The 26,874-nt window shown below is 42.3% G+C and overlaps 1 protein-coding gene across 1 annotated transcript in view; it reads right to left on the minus strand.

The window, feature by feature from the left end:
- TNR (tenascin R) overlaps positions 1-26,874 on the minus strand; it is a 413,725-nt gene that overhangs the window by 180,438 nt on the left and 206,413 nt on the right. The window contains exon 2 of the mRNA XM_023207213.2: positions 17,312-17,412. The gene's annotated coding sequence lies outside the window, so the exon portion shown is untranslated. The remainder of the gene's footprint in view (positions 1-17,311; positions 17,413-26,874) is intronic.

Here is a 26,874-nt window from a genome sequence, read left to right on the forward strand (position 1 = left end):
TTCCGAATTTATATAGAGTGCACATTAAGACTAGTTTAGAGTAGAATTACTGAAAGGAATTAGCTGCTTATATGGCAAAAATATCACCAACACGGAGGTGAATAGCCCACTCCTGCCTTGCAAAAGTGGATGTAATAGTTTTGTTACACAACTTCCTGCCCCAATTCAGCTCATTTTTCCTGCCAACAGAACCAGAGTGTGGGCCTGTGGGACTCTCCGAGTTGGGACTCCCTGGATCCCTTAGCTTCTGTTTCTTCACAAGCAAGCCTCAGAGCCCGGTGCAGTAAACATATAATAAAACAAAGCTCTGCTGCGATTGAAACAACAGAGCATGCACAGCAAATTAATTTAAATAAAGCATGTCAAATATTTGCTTCACTTTAAATTCATAAAATGCCATTTCATTAAATTGTGTTTTCATTTATGTCAGGCAACTGTCATGCCAAAGCTAGTTTTTATTATTTTAGAAGTTAGGAAATGTAGGAAAATACACTTTTAGAATAAAATACTGTCATGATAAAGATATTTGAGCCCTGTAATATTGATTTTATAGAGGAATGATGGATTGTGAAGTCTAAGGTTTTATTGTACTGCAATTAGAATGAACATTCATGGAAGGTCTCTACATCCCCTCTATGATAACCCTGTAACAACTGCCATTTGGCACCTCTGAGAAGTAACACTCCTGGCTCTCATGACTCATGCACATCCTGTAGTGAGAGGCAGGGGTCTCAGCAGGCTGGGATCAAGACAGGGATGCTAAGGAAAATAAGAAGGCCTGCCTGAAAGGGAAGTTAATTTGTGAGTCATGGGGCCACCACTTCTAACTCCTGGGACTGCTTCTCACACTGACAAATCTCTGAGTTCCCCTTTCCTTCCCCTGACCCCTAGTGAGGTGATCATGGACTCTCCTCCCAGAAAGGCACAACAATCCCGAATTTTGGAACTCTTTCCTGGCATTGTTTCCTGGTACACAATGACTTCTCACTAAGCATGATATTATTACATTACTTTTTGAAGAACAAGACTTCTCATTCATTGCTAAAATCAACAACATATATTGGGTAACCACTCTGATCCAGCACTTTAATAGATGCTATAGCTGTAGGATGATTGAGATAGAATCTCTTGATTCTGGAAGAACTTATGGTCTTGTAGGCAGAAATATTCATTTTAAAAATTCCAACATAAATGGATGTGGCATTCACTCCTAGAACATGTCTCCTTGGAACAGAACTCTCTTCACCCTAGAAAGAAGCATGTAAAAGGGCCAGAACTATCTGGGGAAAGTGAGCCATTTAGAAGGAGGAGCACCCTCTCCAAAGGAGTTAAGATCCGTGACCATTTCAAGTAGGCAGCAGAGGCATCATCTTGAGGATTTCACTAAAGCTAATATTTCAGTGAGATTGATTCTAAGTGTAAATTAGAAATATTTTTAAAATCTTTATCAGACACTCAAAGTCACAAGGTTTTCTTTTTTTATTTTCTGGCTATTAGGGAAAAGTAATTTTAAAAATACAGATATAGGATAGTAACTCTTAGTAGCCTCTTTGGGTATCCATCAAACAAGTGATGACTTCTTTCCTCTGTAACTATCCTCCCTCCAACATATCCCTATGGAGATGGAGAGATGAGTACTATAACCCCAGGCCCCTGAACCTGGTGAAAACAGCTGACCTGACTTGGGTCAGTTCTCTGCCTGGGAATTTCGAGTGGGGAGTAAAAGAGTGCTAATCTGTCTTCAGTGTCCAGAGGAAAAGCACCTTTAAGAGTTGTGCAGAGTCCATCACAAGCATGAAAACACAGAGAGAAGACAGCGTTGGTCATCAAGAGAAGCAGAAATGAGAGATGGAGACAGCACATCGTGGGTTTCTGGAAACGCATTAGTTCCTGGGGTCAGTCCCTTCCCAACACGTGCCCTTTGCTCTTTTGTTCTGCAAGACACCCATGGATCCTGCAACACACTTCCTCTTTTAGGTAAGCCAGCTCCAGTTGGTTTCTGTAACTTGCAACCAGAAGTTCTCTGGTTTAGGTATAGTCCAGCCTAAATGACTGAATGGACCAAGGCATCAGCCATTTCCTCACTTGGATGCTATAGAATTTCAGGTCAGTATGGTTCCCTGGCCCCAACTTACACCTACTGAATCTGAATCACCTAGGGTAAGGGTCCAGGAAACCACATTTTGTAACAAGTTCTCAGGATGTTCTGATGGGTTGCCAGGTTTTGAATTGCTGGATAACATGGTAATCCTTGTAATGGGATTCCTACTGTGTATCAAGTGCTTCTGCATGGACTGTCTCTCTGTCTTCCCCACTACACTGTGATGTAGGCGGTATTTATTAGGGGAAATGTTGATTCATCTCCTGATGTTTCCTCCCATATGGAGGCAGTTCTACGAGCTGTAACTCTCCTGTCTCATCTCCATCCCCTTATTCACTAGTGATCTATCTCCTTGCTAAGTTTGGAAGAAGAAATCGAACACATGTAGTCTAGGCTCTTCCTCTTCTTCCTTTATGGAGCTGGCCTGCCTGCAGAGACCAGGTGCTCTCAAATGCACTCCTCTTTCCTAGAAATCCCTCTCCACATGCTCTGTCCCTGCCTGCAGGGGTCTGCAGGGGAGGGACCCTCCCCAGTGCAGTGCAGCTGCGACTGGGCAGGAAGAAGCCCTCCTCATCTCAAGGTTCAATGTTATAGGTGCAGGTAAAACTAACATCATCAAATATCAGTTTACCAAGGTGAAATCTTGGTCTATACCTGGCTCTCTTCTTTGTCTTACATTTCTATTTGTTCAGAGCTCTGACAGGGAAGAGGGGTGCTATTGATTGGGCTCCTCAGGACCCCCTCCTTATTACATGTTTCCAGATAAAACCATTTTTTGACACCAGAGTCTAAGCTCTTTCCTCTGCCCGCTCAGGGAACCTCTGGAGAGGGCTTCTCAAACTCACTCCACATGCACATCCAATGCCCTGGAAATTTGTGAAAATGTAGATTCTGATTCTGAAGGTCTGGGATGGGTTTAGAGTGTCTGCATTTCTAAACAGCTTCCAGGTGACTCTGATGTCACCATTGGAAGGTCCACACTGGACCCATGAGGTTACGTAAAGGATCACTTCCAGATGTCCAGAGCCATATAGGCTGTGATGGGCAGAATAACGGCCCCTCAAAGACACCCATGACTTAGTCTCTGGAATCTGTGAATATGCTACCTTATATGGCAAAGGGGACTTAAGGTTGCTCATCAGCTGACCTTAAAATAGGGGGAGTAACCTGATGAACTGGGTATTCCTAGTGTACTCACAAGGGTCCCTAAAAGTGGAAGAGGGAGGCAGGAGAGGAAATCAGAGTGATGCTGTGTGAGAACTCCATCAACCATTGCTGGCTTTGATATGGAGTAAGAGGGCACCAGCCAGAGAGCCTGGGTAGCCTGTACCCTGCATGGAAAATGCAAGAAAACAGGTTCTCCCCCAGAGCCTCCGGAAAGAATGCAGCCCTGCCAACACCTTGGCAACAGCTCAGTGTGACCTGTGTCTGACCTACGGAGCAGTAAGATAATACATTTTTATTATTTGCAGCCACAAAGTCTGTGGTCATCTGTTTTGGCATCAGTAGGAAACTAATACACAGATACTTCCCTTCCAGCAGCATAATCTCTAAGCCTGGACTATTTCAACCAGGGAACCAGCCTGAGAGGTTTATGTGTAGGGAGATGCTTGGTAAAAATGTAGTGTTCCTTGATGAAAAAGTCTAAAGTTTTAAATGTCAAAACTACCGGACTGAGAATAGGACCAACTAATGCCTGAACAAGTTTGATTTTAAATTAAGTGAGCATGACGAGCACGTTGTTAAAAACTCAGACCTGATTAAAACTCTGATGAAGCACAGCATGATAAATGCCAGGCGACCACAGCTCTGTGAAAACCGAATGCAGTGTGCAGAGCGGGGGAGATTTCCTGTGGGGCTGGATGCCTGCGCCTGAGGAAGGCAACATGGTCACCACGTGGTTTGTGCTAATAGTGGTGTTCTGCTGCAGGGAAACATCTTGTCCACGCTGCCCAGTCTGTTTTTTTTTTTTTTTTTCATATAAAGAGTGGGAGGATAAAGAAGTTGCGATGGTATCACTTACTGTGGGGAGACCCACTCATTCTGGGCCAAGTCTTCACCAGCTGAATGTCAGGTTATGAAAATAAACTTTTAAAATACTTCTACCCAGAGCTGGAGAATGGAAGTGTGGCTGCTGGAATTAGCATAAATCATGTGATTGGGTGTATTTATTTATTCAATCATTATTTCATGTATTCTGTCATTGGCCCATTCATTCATCAAATATTTGCTATGCATCTACCCTATGCCCAGCCTTGACAACACAAGGTGAAACACTGTGTAGTCTTACTCTCAAGGAGATGTCAATCTAGTTGAAGGGAATGATCTGTGCTCCCGTGTATAGTATTGAGTGCTCTGTTCACTAATTGAGCTCTGCCCTCAGATGCTAGGGAAACATGGGTGCCTAATTCAGTCTAGGTTTGGGGGTAAAGAGGGAGTCAGAAAGGGTTTGAGGAGGAGGTAATGGTCAGGATGAACTTTAAAAGGAGAGAATTAGTTTGGAGCAGGCATTCTAGTGGGAGAAATAACATGGTACTATGAAAGAGCATAGAACATTCTGGACTTGGGTGTGGCCAGAATTCAGGATGCATTCCTATAGGGATCTAAGAAGAGGTGAGGCTGGAAAGACAAGCCTGGTCCTGAATTGTTGTGCATTCCTTTCTAAGAAAGTGAGAACAGTGAAAATGGTTAGTAAGTGTTAGGTAGGGATGTGAACAGCCACCAGGGTGCTGTGGGGAAAGTGTCCTGACAGGAGGGAGTCTGGATGCAGGTAGGCCAGATGGGAACAAAGGGAATTTCAGAGTCTGAATGGGGCCACAGGCATGGATGCTCTTTTTAAGGAAAGACTCACCTTAGCAGTAAACTAAAGTGTGTTCTAAATTGGGATGAGGGCTTCAAAATGTATCCAACTCACTTGAAAAAGCATGAAGAAAATAGTAGGAAAGTGGCAAACGTGGAAGGTTCTTGTTGGTGGCTGTGATATGTTCTTTAGGCTCCAAAAGAGTTTGTGGACGGAGAATGGATGGATGTGAGGACTGTGTTTAATATCCAATTTTATATTGTTGTCGTCTGTTGTGATTATAGGCTTGGCTCTTGGTTTTTTATTCAGAACCATTTATTCAGAAAATTTCTTATTCAGAATTCGAGTTTATTTCTCATTAATTCAGTGGTGGCTTTCTGTAACCTAGTGATTCAATTACCTAATAGCACCTGCCTGAAATGATTAACATAAGAGGAAGCCATGGGGTTGTATTTGATATAAATGATTTGTTTCCTGAAGTTGTAATTTTATTAAGGGGGGACCCAGTGAACCACCTTTGCAAATGAGGCAAGGTCCTGGTTTCTGCAAGGTACCTGGAAGGTTAATGAATGATTAGCAGCTAACAAATGACAGCATGGCCCAGGAGGAAAGTGGAGCTTCTCAAGTGGTGGGTCAGCATCCTGGAAAAATGAGGAATGATTTCTAAGGGACTGTGTGATCCACTTCCTGATAAGGTTGGGTATCAAGGAGAGAGGGAGAAGTGACCGTGCTCATGATATCACTCCCTGACACACCTTCAATCTAATTGCTTGAACCATTTCCATATGGATCAAGCAGGGATTGAACTTCACCACTCCCTTCTGGGTTTCTGTTTCTCTGAAACAGTTCCAGGCAGACCGGTGCCAGCAGGACCTGAGCTTTTCTGAAGTGACTATGGCAACATACTAGGATCTTTCAGTTAGCGGCTGATTTAAGAGTTTAAGTCAGAGGGAACAGGAAGAATTAGGGCACTATCTATTAAAAAGTATTCTATTATTTTGTTCAGCAATTGAAAAAATACATTTTATTTGTAGTGCATTGTTTAGTAATTATACCCATTTGTTGATAGAAGAATAAACATGTGGATATGCGCACAACTCATACGTCATATAAGCACAGAGATAATTAGTACTTCTCAAGACATAAATTGAATATTTTCATGATTTTGACAGTTTTTAATCCCTGAGAGTTCTGAAGCACAAATTAGTAATCTGAAAGCTGAGAGACAGAGAGAGAGAGAGACCTTCAAATACAGCACAGTGGTGCCAACCCCTCACCTCTAAATCCATATCCATGCCCACAAGTAGAGGTGCTGAAATATCTTTTCTGGACACTTTCCTCTACCTCCCCTCAACATTTCCTCCTCTGCTCTTCTCACATATGCTTCAGCTCCTGTACTGCTTTATCTTTATATTCTAGAAAAAATAGGGGCCTGTGGCTCAGTGCTGCCTATCGCCATAGTGGTATTCTAGGAGTTCTTTTCTGGGAGACTGTGTAAGTCAACTGTGTGACTTCACAGGGGAAAAGTACACCCATGTGCAGGTGGAGGATTATTTTTTTCTACCCAAATTCCTTTTGTGAGGACTGATCTACTCAAAAGTTTGGTTTGACCTACTCCCATGAAATGTGTCTTCCCTACCTCTCCCCTAATCTTCTCCTTATAAGGGACACAGGTTGACATTTAAGCAGTTGAAAAAATGGAATAATTTCATGGGAATTTTTAAAAATACAGATTCCTAGGTCAGTCCTCAACTGATAGAATTAGCCTCTCCATGAGGTGAGACCTAGGAATCTGTATTTTTGTAAAAACTGTCCTGCTGGTTTTGGTTTTGGTATACTTGGTCAAAAAGGTAGCATTTAGGTCCCAGAAGCATAAAAGGTGTGTTTCATACACACTTCCTTGCACAGATGATAAGTTTCTTTAGCTGACTCTGATCCCTTTATTTGCTGATCCCTTTATTTGCTGAGCAAGACACCTTGCTCACATCTCCGCATATGTGATGTGGGTCTGGATCATTTGTCTGTTTTTAGTCTACCCACTGTGCATGTTTCCAGGCTGCTCAGCACAAAAATACAAGCAGCATTGGAGATCCTAGTGCATACCCATTCCCTAGGTTCCTTCCCAGAGCCCAGTGTGCTAGACAAGCACAAGAAAGAACTCCGGAGCCTTAGAGAAACAAGCTCCTAATTCTCTACTTAGGAGGAGTGTTGATGGTTTAAGTAAATAAATAAATAAATATCCCCTTCATTCATTCACTTCTTCTGAAAACTCACAGATTTCCCAGATATTACACTAAAATATAATATTTCTGTAAGCAGATATGTTTACACATTTGTAATCATGTGTATTGTCATGACTCAATTTGAGAACAAAATTTAGATTGCAAGCTTGAATTGCTGCTTCAGCTAGGTCTGTTCATCCTGGACTGGCTTCATGCACAACAAATGCCTTGTACAAGCAAGAGCAGCTACATTAAGCCAAGTCACCCACAGGGCCAGGTCTAGTGAACATCTCTCAGACTGCGCAGTCTTGGGACACACAAGTATGTCCACACAGGTCTGTCCTCAATCCCATCCCCATTCCTCCTGGCATATCTCCCCCCTACAGTGCTAAATACCATCACAAGGCTCCTGATTTTCATGGAGGTCATCATCTTTTCCATTAATGTCATTATCATATTCCAGGGTCCATTAGAACTCCTGCTGTAATGAGAACTTTGGGTGTAGCTGTTCATTATTTTCCTGGTCACCTGCAGCTCTAGTTGTCATGATGAATGCCCTGCATACAATTCTCACCTGTATCACACAGTCCCTCTTGCTACCATTAAGAGGATCATATTTTTGCCCCCATTCTATAGTCATCACCTCATTATAACTCCATTACCTTTTAGCATCATCTACATTATAACTCCATTATCTTTCACATAGCCACCATTACCTCCCTTATCACCCCCTCTACATTTCAGTTGCCCTCACCTTCTCCTTTACAGCCACCAGCTTTTCAATTACAGGTCCATTATCTTTACTATTACCTCAGTTACAAGCATAATTGCTACCATAACAAATTTCAATGTCTTTATCCACCCCTCTGCCATGCAAGAACCTGGCCACCTTTGATAAAGTTACAGGCATCTCTATTATACACTGGACATGTAGTCCAACATCTCCATCAATGTTACAATTCCCTTCTTTTCTTTCATCAAATCACCCATGATAATGTTAACTACAAAGGTTCCGCCACTTTCTACAGCAATTTCACTATTGCCATTGTCACTCTTATTTACAACTCACTTCTGCATCCTCATTTATCTTTCTGTAACAGCCAGAGAGTAATAATCCTCATCTTAAAGATACCAACACAGTCCTCTGTTACAGTCACCTCTCTGACTCTAAGAATTCTAACTACCAATGTCTTCCTTAAGGCAATTCAAGACCATACTAATATAACTGCAGTGCATACCGGCATTTCTGATCTTCCAGTGTGTGTGTTCGGGTGAAGGAAATTGTTTACAATTGTCCCGTTTTATCCATTAAATTTTGAGCTCATGGTAGACTAGACCTCATTTCCTTCCAAGAGCACTTAGCATCTGGACAAAGTTAACATTCAGCAGGTGTGGCTGATTGAAGGACCAAAAATGCATCACCACGCTTCCTTTATCTTTACACTTGCAGTCTATTGCTGTCGCATTGATCACTATCAAAACCTCATCAATATACTCTTTACCATTTCATTACCTCAGGCTCTTCCTCTTCATGGAGAGATGCATCTACTCTTCCATTTCTCAGCCATTATCACAATAATTATCACAGCTTCAATTGCAGTGGCTCCATTACAATTCATTACCTCTTCTGATGAAGGAGAGATAGGCTACTCCACCAGGGTGCCCTGCTTTCCTTTCAGAACAGCCCTCAGCTCCCACAAGGAATCATGGTCTCTTTGCCACCAACTCTATTGTGACTTCTCCCCCAACATGCTTTCATCATTGCATAAGTGATATTTACACTCTAACTTGGAAGTGACAAGATTCAACTTACAAAAGGCAGCCTGATTTCCTTCCTGGTGTCTGGCTGTATGGTCTTGGATAAATCATTCAGGATAGTGCTTGCGTGAAGGAGCCCTGGACTCAAACTACTTGGGTTCAAATTCCTGTTCTTCCACTTACTAAATTGTTTGAATTCATGCAAATTATTTAGCTTTTCTGCATCTGGATTTTCTTATCCATAAAATAGAGATAGTAATAATACCTATTATTGTTAGTTGTTGGGAGGAACAAACCAGTTAATACACATAAAGTAATCAAAAAGTGCTTAGCATGTAGAAAACACTTGATAAATCTTAACTCCTCTCAGGACTCTATTTTTCCCTAGCTTGAGAATGAGGGTTGAGGTAGAATGAACTCTAAAGTCCTAGATTAAACATTTGATGGGTCTGTGATTCTGGTATCAGATGAACAGAGTTCTGGCAGAATCCTTACATTACAATTCTTGAATCATCTCCCAGCTTTATTATTCTCTGCTGACTCAGCAGAGAAGTGTGGCACTCCCTTGACCCATAGCCACAGTTGTTCTGCACTGGGGCCGATTTCCAGGCATTTTCTTCCTCAAGCCTAACGAACAACTTGCTGTTACTCATATATTAACCCTGCCACCTGGCCAACCTCACAGATAGCCCTGCTCTGTTTTTCCATATTAAACAATGCTGAGCCTTCTCAGCTGGCACTTGAACATGTCCAACTTTAATGTTGGAGCTATCCAGTTGGTCAGGGCTGCTCCAGGCCTCATGGCCAAGGATGCATGGTTTGATTCTGGCTTTGTTGCATTGTGATTTTTCTGCTCTTCTCTCTCTCTCTCTCTCCTTCTGGCTGTATTTTCTCCCCACCTTCTCCTCATTAGCCCTCCATGTCCACCACTTGCATCCCTCACCCTAAATCCTGCCTTTCCTAGCAGGGTGCCACGTTCTAAAATTATTTTTCCCTCTTCTTGCCTCCTTATTTCTCCTCTTCTCTGCTTTTTCCTCCTTCCATGGCCCTTAGACAGAAATTCTACTAACATAATTAGCATTCCAGTGTGGATAAATAAGTCTCTCAGAGAACACCTACCTTTCTGAAGGGAAATCTGGAAGAGGCAACACCTTGACAAGAATATACCTCAAATAGTAGGATTCAGACAACTTGGCCGAACCGGTGTTATTCATTTGTTAGTTTGTGTCCTTTTCTTAAAATTTGGATGGGATGAGGATGGGATGGGAAGTAATTTGAGGGGCAGGGAGATTCCACTGTGCCAATCAAAATATATTTTGTTGGCGATATCCTGCTCTCCATAGAACCCTTTGAAATGTATTTAATATATCGTCCTTACTTTACCAATGTCTTCATTTCTCACAGAGCCTCCTAGAACCTCCAGCTAATGAAGCCATCTCATTTGCTGTGGAGCTTCTGTGGGTTCTTTACACCCAATTGTTAGTCATATGAGAACTCAGTTGTCAATGGTCACTCTGAAAGGTGTGAGGTTTTCAGTGTAAACAGCATTCCTGTCAAGTAAACATGAGGAAAAATGCCTGACTTTGTGATTACAGAGGCAACAAAAACCGACTGGCTGTGGTCCAATTCTACATAGATGACTGGGACCACAGAAATATTTTCTGCCTCTAAATTGTTGGTCTTTGGCCAAGGCAATCCAAGGGTTGGCACCAGTGCCCAGGGACACGTGAGTGGCAGCTGCTCTACCATCACCATCCTCAGAAACTTTTTCTGTTTTCTCTTCTCTTTCATCTTCTCCTTTTGTTCTTACTTTTTCCTCTTACTTTATTTCATAGTCTGAGGTGTCATGCTCATTTGGTCTTCCTGGGTTTGTGTCACCTCTATTCTCAAGGCCCAGCTCAATGCTTGTGGCCTCTCCCATGGGGTTCTCTCTGGTCTCCGCCACTCCCATGAACCCTATGACACTTGCTCTATTTCTGCTTTCAGTACTATAACACAGTCAATGCCAGGAAGTAGTATTTAGGGCTTGATTGTATTGTCATGAACTGATATTTTGTTTGTTTCCTGGGTTTAGAATAACCCTCTTGGATAAACTCTTAGCCCTTTGAGTGCAGCAAGCATGATACATACTTCTTTTGTGTGGCCTGTAATGCATGCTTTTATACTTCACACAAAAATTGCTCAACAAAGACTTGCTTAACTATGCCTTCTACTACTTTCTCTTAATTTTCCTTTATCTGCCTTGCATTTCCTTTTATACACCCCACTCTGCTTCTCCTTTTCTTTTCTCCTGCCTAAATGCCACAGGCTGGTGCCACTCAAAGCCACTGCTTAAGTGTGCTGGATGCCACGCAGGCTTAGGAGATTTCTGACTCCTAGTTTCCTAGGAGCTAGGGACTGTGTCTAAGAGTGACAACTCGGGCACCACACTAGATAGGGCTAAATCATGGCCAATCAGAATCTTTTGGTTTGAGACATTGTATGTTCTTGCTCATAAGTGGGAGCTAAGCTATGAGGATGCAAAGGCATAAGAATGACACAATGGACTTTGGGCACTCAGCAGGAAAGGGTGGAAAGGGAGTAGGGGATGAAAGACTACAAATTGGGTGCAGCATATACTGCTCAGGTGATGGGTGCACCAAAATCTCACAAATCACCACTAAAGAGCTTATTCATGTAATCCAACACCACCTGTTCTCCAATAACCTATGGAAATTTTTTTAAAAAATGTTTTTTTTAAACAGAACTTATGCAAAACTACAATTTGTAGGCAAAACAATTAAGTTAATACAATATGTAGCACTGGAAAAAAAAAAAAAAGAATCATTTGGTTTGGCATGAGACAGAGAGGCTAACCTCAGGGATGTAAAAAGATGCCAAGAGGAAAAAAAAAAAAAAAAAAAAGCTGTTATGAGGCCATTTAGGTCCACACATAAAGAAACTCGATCACAAAATTATCAGTACTGGTTCACTTGTTAATGACGTATTTGTTAACAATATAGATACTTTCATTTGGGGAAAAATCCGGACAATTTAAATTTGCCTTTATGACATACCAGCAGATAATTTTATAAAGCTTTTTCACCATAAATATAGGTCCTGCTTATGATCAATTCTCATCTGTATGTTGGAAAGCAATTTCAGTAAGTACTTAGCTTAATCAATTTGTATCTGCACATTGACCTTCGGGACTCTGTGCGTGGGTCCCATCATGCAGTGTGCTCTGCAATTCTCTGTCTCTTTAGACAGCATATTTCTCAATATTTGTACATGGTTTTCATATTCAATCAATGCAATCATCTGTTCTCTCCTTTCAACCACTTCCCTTGACTGCGGAGGTGAGAATCCAGCAGCGCCTCTGTCACTTGTGTGTATTAGAGAATACTTGTTTACTATTTCCCCGAAACCTGAAGAACTGCAAAGATAGTGGGGCATTGTGGGATAGCAAAAATAATGTGAAAAATAAAAATAAATTTATAAGCTTGTTTACATAATTATGCAAATGATGAACACTTATACATGGCTGATTCCTCAATTATTCATGGTTTGAAGCCCTTGAAAATTCAATTCAACTCAATAACCTTTTCTTCAGTTCTTATTATGAGCAAGGTACTGTAATTTGAGGAAGGGGAGACAAAGATACAATTTGATAAGGAACATTAGAGAAATACACAAACGACTGCAATACAAGTTGAATAAGCACAGTAAGAAAAAGTACAATACATGCTCTGAGGGTTTAGTGCAGAAGAGATAACATCTGTGTGGGTGGATTCTTGGAGAATGGAGGAGATTACGTTAGAATCTCCTCTTCTCCATCCCTAGCACAGGTTATTTTGGTTGAGGTCCTTATCACCTCTCATCTGGACTATTAGAGCAACTTCCTATCTGATCTCGCCCTCGAATTGCTGTTTCCTGAGTGATTTTTCTAAAGGCAACCTGATTATGTCACTCCTGCCTTTAAACCCTCTATTGTTCCCATTGTCTGCAAGAAAGGGTTAAAGTTTCTCAGGATCTCCACTCAAAGTCTAAATGTCTGTCATTCTGTGAAGCCTCGGTACTCCTTGTCTCCCTGCCATGTACATAGCGCCTTCTACACGTCATGCTGCTTGGGCCCCATGATCTCAATGACCTTGCCCATGCTCCTCCTCCTACTGGACTGGCCTCCCTCTTCTCTCTTTTTCTCATTTCCTTTCATGGGTCCCCCATTTGCTGGAGAACTCCTTTGACACTTTCCTTGCTGCCCCCTCCTGTAAGACAGGGCTGATGATTCTCATCCTGCCTCTCTATAGTGCATAGCCTCACCATCTCACTACCACACTGTAATTAGGCGTGATGGAGGCACGCCTTGCCTTCCTTGTAAGAGTGTGTCCTCCATGTGTTCAGAGTCCAGACAGGGTGTGGCACCTAGTGTATGCTAAATGCGTGTCTGCCGAATTATGTTGCATTTGTTGCATGGGTAGGTAGGATGCATTGTTTTCCATAGGATTCAGGGATAAGTAAATGGTGAGAAGTGAATGTAGAATGTTCTTCCCTGGAATCCAGGACAAGAGAAAGAGAGAGTGAATAAGGAAATCAAGGGAAAGTTTTTTTGTTTGTTTGTTTTAATGGAGACCAAGTCTCATTTACAAGCAGAAGAAAAAGAACTTATAGAGAATGAGAGAAAATGCAAGTAAGGAAAGGAGAGCAATGGGTGGATCAGGCTATAGAGGAGAAGGGTAAGGAAGAGACCAAGGACTCAGTGGAAGAGTTAGTTGTGGCCAGGAGGAACCCTTTCTCTCCAGAGACATGTCAAAAGCAAGTTGGGCAGGATGATTGCACAGAAGCATTCTGAGAAGGAGAGTGAAACTGAGCAAGCTCTTTCTGTATAGCTCCAGGCTTAGTGAAGGAGGAGGTGAGTTTGCATGTAAACTGCCAGTTGATGCATCCAATGCCATTACATTTTGCACATGTAAACCACAAGATGTTGAGAGCAAACACAAGCGCTAGGAAGGTACTTGGACGAGCAGTCACCTGTTAGATAATATGGTCTTAATTAAAGCCTTGTCACAATGGCACGGAATGCTTAATTTCCTGAGACGTGGGTGGGCCAAGGCATGGAGGTTCTGCCAAGACCTTCTCTGATACTCCTCTTTCCCCTTCCATGGTGATATGGTTTGGCTGTGTCCCCACCCAAATCTCATCTTGAATTGCAGTTCCCGTAATTCCCACATGTCATGGGAGAGACCTGGTGGGAGGTACTTGAATCATGTGGACGGTTACCTCTGTGCTGCTATTTTCATGATGGTGAGTGAGTTTTCCTGAGATCTGACGGTTTTATACGGGGCTTTTCCCTTTTTGCTTGGCACTTCTCCTTCCTGCCATCATGTGAAGAAAGACATATTTGCTTCCCCTTCTGCCATGATTGTAAGTTTCCTGAGGCCTCCCAACCATGCTGAACTGTGAGTCAATTAAACCTCTTTCTTTTATAAATAACCCAGTCCCAGGCAGTTCTTTACAGAAGTGTGAGAACAGACTAATACACATAGGGAAGAGCCACTTGAGCTCTGACTGACCAGAGGTTTGGCACAGAGTCAAACACTGCAATTCTGGAGTTGTACTTTGCTGAGCCTCCTCAATCTGGTTTTATCACGCAGCAAAGCAGACATTTACACTCTAACTGTAGTTTCTGATCAAAGCCATAGTTTAAGTGGATTATAAGTAATTTCCTCCTGAAATCGCTCAAGAGTCCCTGAAGTCTGGGGTGAGTTTTGGACTGGCAGGGCCAATGCAGGAAAGGTAGGTTTGCCCGCAGCTATGCCCAAGCCCCAGGTCCCCTCCTTCACCTACCTGGCTCCTTGGAGTCCTTAACATCCCTCCAGGGAAACATGGTGGGCAGTCATTCCCCACCTGAGTGCTAATGCTCAAGGGTTAAGCTCAGGGTTTAGCTTCTCTCGAAAGTCTGTAAGAGCAGCTACATTTGTTGAACATTTCACAAAGAAGCTTAAATTCAGGGACACTTCTTTCATGATCACCCATATCTAGAAGGGCAAACCGTGGTTTTAGGAGTTTCAAGATTTAATTCTGGGGATAGCCAGGTGCCTAGTTTGGTTGGGACAATATAGCAAGCAGATAACTCAGTTTATTTGTTTGTAAGAATACATTTACCTAAACATTGAACCATCTGTTTATGTCCACTTTTGCTTGTTTTTTAAAATTCCTCTTTCCCATTTTGCTTTTATTTTTATAAAATCTGACAGAAGGTTATTAAGTTGAAAGGCTATGTCTATTTGGCTTGATAAGTGTGTTTTTCCTTTTTGGGAGTGAACCCACCCTTAAGAGTTACAGAGTGTGCTGAACATATTCATAAAGTGAAACATTCATATTTCTCACTATTTTACATTATTCTCTGCTAAAGTCAGGTACTAACAGCATTAATATCAAAGTAAATTGCTAAATAATAGTTGCTCAATAAAGGTTATTGTCTGGAACTGAAAGTTATCATAAGGTGTGGGGGTATAGAATAAAGCTTTTCCATAAATTATCACAACTGAAAGATAGAACTCTGTCCTGGGCCCCTTCCCCCAAATTACCATTTTTTGAAAGTGCATGATCATGGAGACATATCTACACACAGAATCATAGACCGTTAGAGATGAAGGGCACCTTATGGACACATACAAACCTACAAACCCAGTTTTAGGCTGCAAAATGGGAGAAGGTAGTATGGTATTTCAAAACCTGTCTGCAGTACAGAGCAGGCTTAAAGCTGGGAGCTCAACTCCCCAAATATCACATTTATCTCAATTTGGTAAGAAGCTGAAAACCTATCTGGGACCATTTCAATTCTAATGTTATTAAGGGCTCATCTAATCAGCTTTTAAAATAAGCTGCTTCGAATGCATGGGAAATGAAGGTGAGATAGAAGCAGGCGAGCAAGGCAGTTCAGGCCAGCCTGTGAGCACCTGGGTTTGAATTGCCAAGGAGCCATGAGGGGACCTGGCTGTCTACCTATTTGGTAACTCCTGCAATTCCAACACCAAGCCATGCTAGTGAAAAGTGATTTGTAAATGTGTGGGGGAGGGGACTAATCTGGACAAGCTATGTTCTCCTGTGAGGTGTTCAGACACATGTGACAAGTTTGGCTCGGAAAGATGGACTACCCTCTGTGCCAGGAGGTGACTTTGAGATTTAATCAGCAGGGTTTGTCAAATATTCTTTTATCCCAAGTGCTTTCACTGAGCAGAGTGCAGGTCAGTAAAAATGTCTTCATTGTAATACACTGCCAGTGATGCTTTTGTGACAGGCACCATTAGCTGCTGGTACACCATGGTCCACCCCCCAGCTCTGCTTGGTTGCAGAGAACTTGATCTGAACCAGCTGGTATCCTAGAAGCAACAAATTCACCAAGTCTCCCTTAGGTGTGAATGGTTAATAGCCAGCATGATATGATAAAGCCTCTTGTGAACTTGAATGTTCAAAGGTGTTTTAAATGGCATGGAGTACTTTGCAGTCAAGTGCCCCCAAGGGAGGCAGGCTGCCACTGAGGGTATTCTGGACTGATTCAAACACGGGGCTTCAGAAAAGACTTGCCTTAAGTCTGCAGAGTAGCATGATGGAAACGGAGACTGCAGTGAGTCTGAGGAAGAAAATGAGCTCCTGAACAAACTTTTCTGAACAACCTTTAGCAATTGTATAACAGAGAAAGAAGACTGGTGGCCGTATTATTGTTTTGTACAATGAAAAAGGGCCACACCTGTTTGAAAAGTTCCCAGTTCAGTATATCAGGCTTGAGTGCCATGGAAAGTTATTAAAGGAGCAAAATATTCACTGTGCCTGCCAACTCTGTGAATCCTAACAGCCCTCTCCTGTGGACCATTTTTTAGAGGTTATTATTTCAACCTGAAAATTCTTTAGACATATATATGTGGTATGAAAAAGGAATTAGGAAAGCTTTTAAATTAAAGGAAATAAAACGACAGGTTTTTCCTCCAGCCATATAGTTATGGATAGAGATAAAGAGACGGATATTTTTTCATAATACTTTATTAGGGGTTTTGGAACTCCAGAAATTTTAGAGTGAGACTGGTGAATAATTTAGCACTGATTCATGCAGGCCCAGTGCAGGCACGAGCAGACTGGGAGTCAAGTCTAGCTTCTTGGAGGGACTGAGCACAGTAACACACTTGTATTACCAACCACATCATGAAATGCATTCAGAAATATTTTATGAGAAGCCAAAGCCTCGGTACCCGGTTTCTCCAGCTTTTTCAGAGACAACATGAAGCCCAGAGGAGCTAATGCTCTTGACCACCTCATTTCAAGGAGGCTAGACCCCAGGGTGGTGTTTCAATAACAAAGGGTCTCGGATCCCTGGGAATATGCAGTTACTAACGAAAGCCTCAAACTGGCCATGGGAATGATTAATGATCAAATGTTCACAGGAAATGGTACCTTTCGTGATGGTGTCCTCGATGTTTTCTCTTTACTGCACGTTCTTTAATCCTAATTCCAAAAGAAACCTGTCCTCTGTGCAGTTAAAATGATACAGCCACCTGAAACAGAAATAAGGGAGGGAAGAAATATATTAATGGTTTCAAAATAAGAAAGCCTGGTTTCCTTTTTATTCTAAGTGCCACATCTCCTTTAAAATAAATTTGTATATGCACCACGTGAATTTCCAAAGCAAAAGAAAATTGTCGCTTAGTTGCTTCTTCTCTCCAGAGACTTTCATTTATTTCATTGATTTTCTTTCATTCATCTCATAGTTTTCAATAAAAAGGTAAATATTTGAGGTAAACAAATCTATAGAATGATTATAAATCCAGAAATGTGCTTCAGGTCTTTGAAAGTGGCTGTAATAACATGCTTAGCTGATCTGATTATGACAAATGCTTGGTACTCCCTCCAAAAAGCCTTCCATACAAACCTCTGCTCCCCAACCCGACCCCCTCTTATGTCCTTAATGTCCTTGGCACTCTAAGCATTCCTATGTTGTGAAAGTCTCCACGTACTATAAACCTCTTTATTTATGCCATGCTCACTCTGGACTCCCAGCTTTTCAGGGTCAGAGTCTTTGACTTGCTCACTGCTTTAGTTCCTGTCCCAAGCACAATGCCAGTGCATAAAAGTTCAACAAAGAAGGAATAAATTCATGCAAAACAAAGAGTCATTCTCCCAGGTTAGAACAACCTCCAATAGAAGCAGTGGCATCGATTGTTAAGTGAGAGGCTTCTGAGTAAGCAAATTTGTCAGCCTCTGTAATCAGAGGTCCTACACAGATCTTGGACCAGGCCTCCACTACAAAATTTCCAAGGATGTGTCAACACAGTTGGTGGCTCGATGATTATGCCTTCAAGGGCTTGCTTCTCACAAACTCTGCTAAGTCTTCTCCAAATGGGACACTGAGCCTCAGGGATATCATTTATAGATGCCTCAAGAGGATGGATTTGCAAAAATCAGGTGATGTCTGAGAGAGGAAGAAGCAGGCATTTGGCTGAGGTGCAGGCTTGATCATTTAAGACATTTGTGAATAAATTAACCTTCCCTGGAAGACCTCATGAAACCTCAGAACTGGAAGAAGGGTAAAGATTATTTAGCTCTGAAGGGCAAACATTTTCCATCTTGAGTGAATACTCCAGTGCATCCACCATGGCTGCCTGGAGAGTGGGGACAAGAAGAATTCTGAGGTGGCATCACAGGGAAAGAACTGGTCATCATTGGGTTTGCCAGGGTCCAGGACTGGGAGGTGTTGCGGGTGATATAAATGCCAGGTATTTTTCTCTTCCAATTCTAATCTGGCTGCTCACCAAATGGAAGAATTGCAGGTTCTTTGGACAGTGTAATTTAGATGGTAGTTGTCCACAAATTGCAGCCTATTTGGGGGGCAGATAGCTCTGAGACTAGAAAATCTCTTCTTCCATGGAATTACAACTCCCCCTCCTGTTTGCTTTCATCCACTGACCTTTCTTTTCCTCATCCTCACCTGTGAGGTGCTGACTTCACTCTCAGAAAGCTGGTCCAATATCTTTTGAACCAACTACATCAAAAGTCATGAAAAATATTAGGAAAATCCCCTTCATTTGAGTTTATTAAAAACACTGAGTACCTTTGACATGCTATTTTATTGTTATCTGTTTCTCCAACTAGATGTAGGCACAGTTGTTCACTCATTGAACTAACATGTTTATTACATTTTAAAGTTCTTCATTTGATATTCCTAAAATTATAAAAGTGACACATGCTTATTATAATAAAAAAGTCAATATAAAAATGTATGCAGAAGATGCTAATCATTTCCCCCAATCTCAGTTCCTTAAGTAACATTTTAATACACTGGTAAGTATCCTTCCACACTGTCATAATTCCCAGGAAACAGCTTGAAACTGGATATGCACACAGAAGGCTTACTGAAAGCTAACCCCTAAAGGCTATGGCACCTGGGGGAAGTACAGGAAGTGGAACTGGCCAGAGGAAACGGTGGAGTTGTCCTGCATTGAAAAAGGACCCACGTCTTTGGGCCCCACATGCACCCATCTTTGGCTCTGGGCTGCCCCAGGGAGAGGATGGGCAACGAAGCTCTTTTTGGCTGATGGTGATGCCTGAAAAGGGACTCAGCTGTGAGCTGTCAGCAGCCAACGCTCCCAGCAGCTGCAGAATTGAGTGCCTCAGTTGGGTGGTGTCTCAAAGCACCCAAATATACACCCTCCCTTTTGCTCATTTAAACCTAATTACGCATATATAACAGATATACGGGATGTTTTTGTTTATCGTTTTAAACTGAAATACTCTGCAACTTGCTTTGACTTAACATACAAACATCATCATTTTTCCTCTAATTTATTTATGCATACATACACATACTTTTACAAGATTATATTATACTTGTAGAATTTTTAGTGCACGCTCTTTTTTTTTTCTCCATTGCTTGCCTCTCTCTACCTGCTCTCCTTCCCTGCACCATCCACGTTACCTCAGCCCCTGTGTTGGCAGCAGGGAGTACATCCTTTTAGAATTCCTTTCACACTCATTTAACCACATACATACATATGTGAATGTAGATATGCGCACTTATTTACTTCTTCAGTCACTGGCAGCAACCATTTACTGAGAGCCTTGTGAGTACCCAGGCCCACGCCAGGCACCGGGAATACGAGGAAGAGGATCCAGCCACCACCTGCAAGGAGCTCCTGTCTTTGAGGGAGTGGGACGTGGGAACTTGTCAGGGCATGCATCTCCAAAGTGATTTAGAGGACCAGAACTAGAATGCGGGGCTTCTGTATTCTAGTCCTGTCCTCTTTTCCACTTAACCAGGTTTATTTATTTAAACAGGTTTCCAACTGTTGACTGAGCAACTGCCAAACTGAACTAGAGTGTGTGTGCCAATCTTTCTGAAGTCATTACCACACTAGCTCTGATAGAATGCAGCTCATTGTGAACCCCATATACTGGCCCTTGTGATATCTTACCTCACTAATAGATCCACTTAATTTGATGAACAAGTCCTACAGCCCTAATGATATCACACAAAGGCCTTATCTTAAGATAGATTCATATAACTGGTGACAAGGCAAAGGATTATTATGATAGCCATTCTTGAAGCTGATGTGTCACAATGTAGTCACATATTCCTGCAGCAGCAAGTTCTAGAGGCAAAACTATTAGCTGAGACAAATATGGGGTACAGGGCTCATGCTCCCAAATCCTTTTAACTTACAATTTTTAGAGGGATCGGAGGGAGAGGGGAAGTGGTACCCCAAGAGACATACACGAGAGTAAAGAGCATGCTGACCCAACTCTCCAGCAGCTTCAGCAAATGGATGTGTTCTTTCTGTCCATGCTGCAACCTACTCATTTACCTGCATGTCCCCTTTTCAGTGTCCAGCATTATCTGGGGTCAACTTGCAACAGCTCATCTTTGGAAAAAATTTCCTGTGAAATATATCTGGGAAATGTACATTGTATTTTCCTTCCTCATCAAGTGCTGACCCCTCTGTAACACAGGTGAGTTCAGCCATCTGAGAGACTTGGCTTGGACTTCGTAGCATGGGCTCCCTGCCCCTGACTGCCTTGGCAAGAGCTGAGGATCTGGACAGTCCAAAAAGTGCAGCCCAAGAGACTCTGTTGACACAGAGTTTTCTCCAGAGCTTTGTGTTTTTGTCCTCTTTGGCTTAGGTGAGTCATGGACTTTAGAAGAAAGACACCTGCTGGGTCAGATGAGATCCAACAATCAAGAACTGCAGAAGTTTCAGACTTCACAGTAACAGTTCATTTTGACATGCAGTAGAAGCCTTGTTGCTTGAAAGGTTTTGGTTGACGTACTGCAAATTGCTGGAGATGTTCCCGTAATGGCTATTTGATCCCAAGGATGCTGATCAGCTATAGACAAAATTGCCCAATACCCCAAAGTATGGTCAATTCATTTTGTTCTCAATTCTCACAGCAGTTGGTTGCTGAACAATGGATCAGATTGTGAACAGCCTTCAAATTGTACTTAGTCATCTTAATGTGAAAATGGGAAATTTAGGCAACTGTTGGTGATCTGACCCATATTCTGCCTCAGACTCACAAAGTGTCCTACCAGGAGGGGTGTTGAATGGCTGCTATTTCAGACTCCTACTTTCAGGCATACAAATCTGAATGTTTCTTAGAAGGATTTCTCTGACCCGCTGGTATTGGCAAGGCTTTGCAATTCAGCAGAGTGTAAGAAGTTCATGAATTCTCCATTTACCTACTGACGCATAACAAATTACCCTAAAACTCAGTGGTTGAAAATAATAAACATTTATTATCTCATAATTTCTGTGGGTCAGGAATTCAGAAGCAGTTTATCTGAGTGGTTCTGGCTAAGGGTCTCTCATGAGGTTTCAGTCAAGATGTGGAAGGCTGCAGTCTTCAACCTGGTAGGAATAGAGGATCTGCTTCCAAGATGACTTATTTGTGTGATATTGTTCATTGCAGGAGGCCTCAGCTTCTCCCCAAGTGGGCTTCCACAAGGGTTCTTGAGTGTCCTTACAACGTGGTGGCTAACTTCCCCCAGAGTGAACAATCTGAGAAAGTGCAAGGTGGAAGCCACAGTGTTTTATAAGACTAAGCTCACCATCATTTCTGCAATATTCTACTGGTACACAGGTTAGCCCCCTTAATGAGGGAAAAAGCTACAGAAGGGTATGAATGCCATAAAGCAAGGATCAACTGGGGGTCATCTTGAAGGCTAGCCGCTACAAATGCTTTCACTTTTGCTTTGTCAATAATGGTAAAGACAAGGAAGAAGATATTTCTCTTTCTTGTATCTACCTGGAACAACAAATGAAAAGTGTAACATTTAGCTCAAATCCTAGCTCCTGGCAGCCACAGACTTGGAAAGGAATTTACTGAAACCCTCTAAGCACTTATTTTCTTATCTGTAAGGTGGGAATAATAATATTCCTTTACAGGGTTGCTGTGAGAATTTACTTAGGAATTATATGTAAAAGTCTTAGCTCAGTGTGCAGCAGAAGGAAGGAACTCGAAACTTGTTAGTTCCTTTCCCTTCTCTCACATTCTTTCCTCTTGGGGTCATGATGTAACAACTGAATGCTGTAGTCAAATGGCTGGTCCTCAAAGTCAGCCTTCCTCCCCACTCACCCGATACCACCCTGTTTCGTAAATCCTGGGAAGGGCTCGGCCTTGGCTATTTAGGTTTCTCGTTTCCTGAGGAAGATTTGCTGAGGCTTAATAAAATCAGGATGTGTGAGAGACACTGAAGTTCTTTCATATCTTAATTAGCAGTTAATTAAGTGGAGGTGCTGGTGTCTGGAATATCTGACAGACGGATTCCATAATTATCTTTTATTATTATTACTAAGGAAAATATGACCAGGGAGTTCAAGTTTTCCCAGAATCTCAGGTTTAATTGAATGACCCAGTGGAGGATCAAAATGAACAGGCTGCCCTTTCCGCATTGTTTTATTAAAATTATTTTGAAATTGAGTGGTGCCTTGCATGCAGGAGCTTTGCTGGTGATATTTAACTAGGCCTAGAGGAAGCTTGGTGTGCCACCTCGGGGTTGCAGGGTCCCTCCAGGAAAGCACACAGTCACACTTTGATGACTGCACCAGCAGCATTTTATTAACACCCCGCTCCTCCTCCCAGGGAAGGTCTTGGTTTGGAGATCAGAAGACATTGCTTTAAGGTCTGAACTAGAGAAGAGAAGAGAGGTGCTTTTTAAATGTTGCCATAATGATATTGGCCTCAGTCTTTTAGAATTTTCATCCGGGAGGTGCAACAAATGCCTAATTTGATGTTGGTAACTCAACAACCTCATGCTCACACAAGAGCAATGGACCATCCTGGCTGAGGCTGACCATGCCTGGAGGACTCACAGGGTTGGGTGTCCTGAGGGATGTTGAAGAAAGCAAGCTGGGGCCTGCCTCTCTTGTATCCTGAATTCGCATGGGGTGGACTCTCCACAGAAGTTGTTTAACAGTGACTAGACAAGCCATTCTAAGCCTTCAGTCTTCTAGAGTTTCCTTGGGACAGCTGAACATATATCAGACTACATTCTCACCTTGCAGACAGCTGCACAGTGTCACTATCCACACACAGGTGTGTGTTTGTGCAGATGGCATCACACCTCCTAGATTTAGTGCTACCTCATTCTCATGATTTCTAAAGGGATTATTTGGATGAGTAGTCACACACTGCCCAAGTGCGTCAGGGCTCTGACCTGGGTGTCTGGCAGGTTCTAAGTGGTGTCAGTTGGTATCCTTTATCTAGTTAGCAATTTCCATTATTCATAATTCAGGATTCAGACAAGATCATTCATCAGGTCTAACAAGAGATTTGAGATCTGTGGGACAGCTGGTACTAGAGGGGCTGCAGGATTCTGGCTTGGTTTCTGGGCTGCTAAGGTAAAGACTGGCTTTCCCTGCCTATAGTAGCTGATAGATATGGTTTAGCTCTGTGTCCCCACCCAAATCTCACCTTGAATTGTAATAATCCCCACATGTCAAGGACGTGGCCAGGTGGAGATAATAGAATCATAAAGGTGGTTTCCTCCATGCTGCTCTTCTCATGAGAGCAACTGAGTTCTCGGGAGATCTGATGGTTTTGTAAGAGGATTTTCCCCCTCTGCTTGGTACTTTTCTCTCTTGCCACCATGTGAAGAAGGACATATTTACTTCCCCTGCCACCATGATTGTAAGTTTCCTGAGGCCTCCCCAGGCCTGTGGAACTCTGAGTCAATTAAACCTCTTTTCTTTTAAATTACCCAGTCTTGGGTATTTCTTCATAGCAATGTGAGCATGGACTAATAAAGAGGCCATGCTGAGAAGAGCAGAAGCCCTTTTCCAGAAAGGGGCTGCATGTAGCTTCTGGCCTGTATTTGCGGTGCTTAGAGTCGGCTGTTTGCTGAAGTCCCTGATCAGCATTCCCTGTTCCTCAATGTCCCTCTAAGTGAAGAAATTACAATTGAATAATCCTACCTGCAGCAGATTCAGTGCATGAAAAATAGATTAGCAATGAGCTCCATGTCTCAACAGTTAAACTACTATACCAACTTTTAACAGTGGCTCTCTCTGGAGGTGTTTTTAAATCTTTGTTTTTTTTTTTTTTTGCTTAATCTGTATTTCCTAACTTTGCTATAATGTTTATATTTGGCCTAATAATGAAAAAATAAATATTTTAAAACTTTAGAAAGCATGGAATTTAGAAAGCATTATTTTATGAAGTTTTATAGCAATGATTCTTAGCCTGGGGTTCACAGAGGGTCCATGAACTTAGATGGAAAAAAACTGCATCTTTAATTTCACCAACCTCTAGCTAAAATTTAGCAGCTCCTCTAATTTTAAATGTAGGCAACAAGTCACAGTAGTATCAACAGAAGCTATAATTTTATCACCAATAGAAATCACAGATATTTTTATATCTCATTACAGTTGTTGCAGATATGTTGAAATATTATTTAAGCTTATTACCAACTTCAGGATTACAGTAGTTATTAGACCTGCCAGCAGATCTTGTTATATACTGTGTTACTAAAGAAACACATATATTACTATGCCACAAATTTGTTTTTTTAATATTTTGATAGTGATATTTCAATTAAAAATGCAGTTTCCTTTGTAATCTTATATATTTTATTTTATACATTTATACCATTATTTTGAGAAGGATTCGTAGGCTTCACCAGGCTGGTTGAATTTTTTCCATGCCATTAAAAAGAGTCAGAACCCTAGCCTTGGGGAGGAAGAAATGGCTGGCATCTGTGGACACTGCCTTGGCTAGGGCCTGGGTGTCCTGAGCACTGCCCTGCAGAATCCTCACAAAGAGTTAAGGAGGAAAGTTCCATCATTATCCCCATTTTACAGTCAGGAAACTGAGACACAAAGCGATTATGTAACTTGCTCAGGGTCACTGAATTTCCAAGTGGCAGAGCTGAAATGAGAGCTCAGGCAGGCAGGATCCAGATGGCCTCCTTTGTCCTTCCTTCTGTTAGCACCACAGATGAGTCAATATTTAATGCACTCCTTCATGTGTTTGTGTGAGGCGGGGTCATCCAGTGATGTCTGGAAGTTTGAGGGGGATATGTTTGACCTTCCCAGCTAAATTACAAATAACTCAAGGGCAGCAGAGTCTGGGCTAAGTTTTTTTGTTCATCTCTTCCAGGCACCAAAGGAAGTGGAATTAAGGAATTCTATTTCTCTGAGCACTAGGATGATTAGCAAATATTATAGAAATTCAGTCACTGAAGGTATTCCCTGACTCTCAATTCATGTTTGGGCCTCATATTGGGAGTGTACTTCTTGGCCAAGTGGGCCCATTCTTCTTGGGATGAGCCTTCCTCCAAGCCAGGAGTGTTCCCTAGCCTCCACTCTGCCTCTTCCCCGCTCCACCTTCCATTCCCACTTTTTTGCCCACAGCCTCTCTGCATCTAAAGGAAGCGGGAAGTTCGGGTGGCCAAAGCTTGACAGAGACAAATGCTTCATTACCAGGAGGCCTCAGTGCATGATCGTTAAGTGATCACCAAACCTGGAATGCCACACTGGAAGTGCACCCCTTGGAGAGCACTTAACGGGCCCTAATTGTATTTGCTAGCCATCAATCACCAGGGTAATTTCCTGTCTTAAGACATGTGCTCTCCTCAGTGACAGAGCCAAAAATGAGTCCAAAAAGGGAAAGAGAAAGCTTCAGAATGAAGGAGAGTTCTGGTCCTCTCTTCACCTGATAAAAAACCCTTCCTTGCCCAGGTGTGGACCTAGGGGAATATTTCTTCTCTCCTCTAAATGGCTCTCATAGGGCAGGTAATTGCTTACTCAGTGCTTGGCTGGCAAAACTGTGACCTTCAGGAGCAGAGCCTGAGTACATTCTTTCCTGCTGGTGGCTCTCAGGCCATCCTCCAAGGTAGTCAGTTTCCTCTCAAAGGATCTGACTTGAGGGACTGAGGTGACTCACCCAGGAATCTCTGTCATCTCAGAATAAGTTCAATTTTAATTTGCTTGATATTGTCATCTCCCTTGGATCTGCAATTAAGAGGGGATGAGTTGCTAGAATGATAAAAGCTTGACTTGCCAGACATTTGATGAAGGACTTTGGGTTAGGTTGGGCTGTGAGCCAAAACCCTCTGTATCCCCATCAGTCAACATGAGAGCGGAGAACACAGGACTCTCAGAGCAGATGGCACAAATAGCACCTAAGTCCCTCTCACTCGTCAGGGGCCTAGCCAGGCATCTGTGTGGACCAGGGTCTGTTCCTGGGACTATGAACTGGTGGAATGGTGCAGAACTGGTGGTGGGGGGCGGTTCCAATTAAACAGGAAGTGGATCCAACTAAGAGTCAAGTGCAAATCCAGTGGAGACATGATTGCCATTTTGAGTGGGATAATTCTCTTTTGGGTGAAACCCTCCAAGGTCACAATGTGGAGAAGTAGAGTATTTCAGAAACCTGAGAATGGGCAAAATACGGGAGATAAAGCTGGAACTTAAGAGCTTAGTGCTTATATCAGCAGGCCAGGATATTGGACACAAGGTCAGAACAAG

This window comes from Piliocolobus tephrosceles, chromosome 1 (genome assembly GCF_002776525.5).
Source record: "Piliocolobus tephrosceles isolate RC106 chromosome 1, ASM277652v3, whole genome shotgun sequence".
Classification (NCBI taxonomy): domain Eukaryota; kingdom Metazoa; phylum Chordata; class Mammalia; order Primates; family Cercopithecidae; genus Piliocolobus; species Piliocolobus tephrosceles.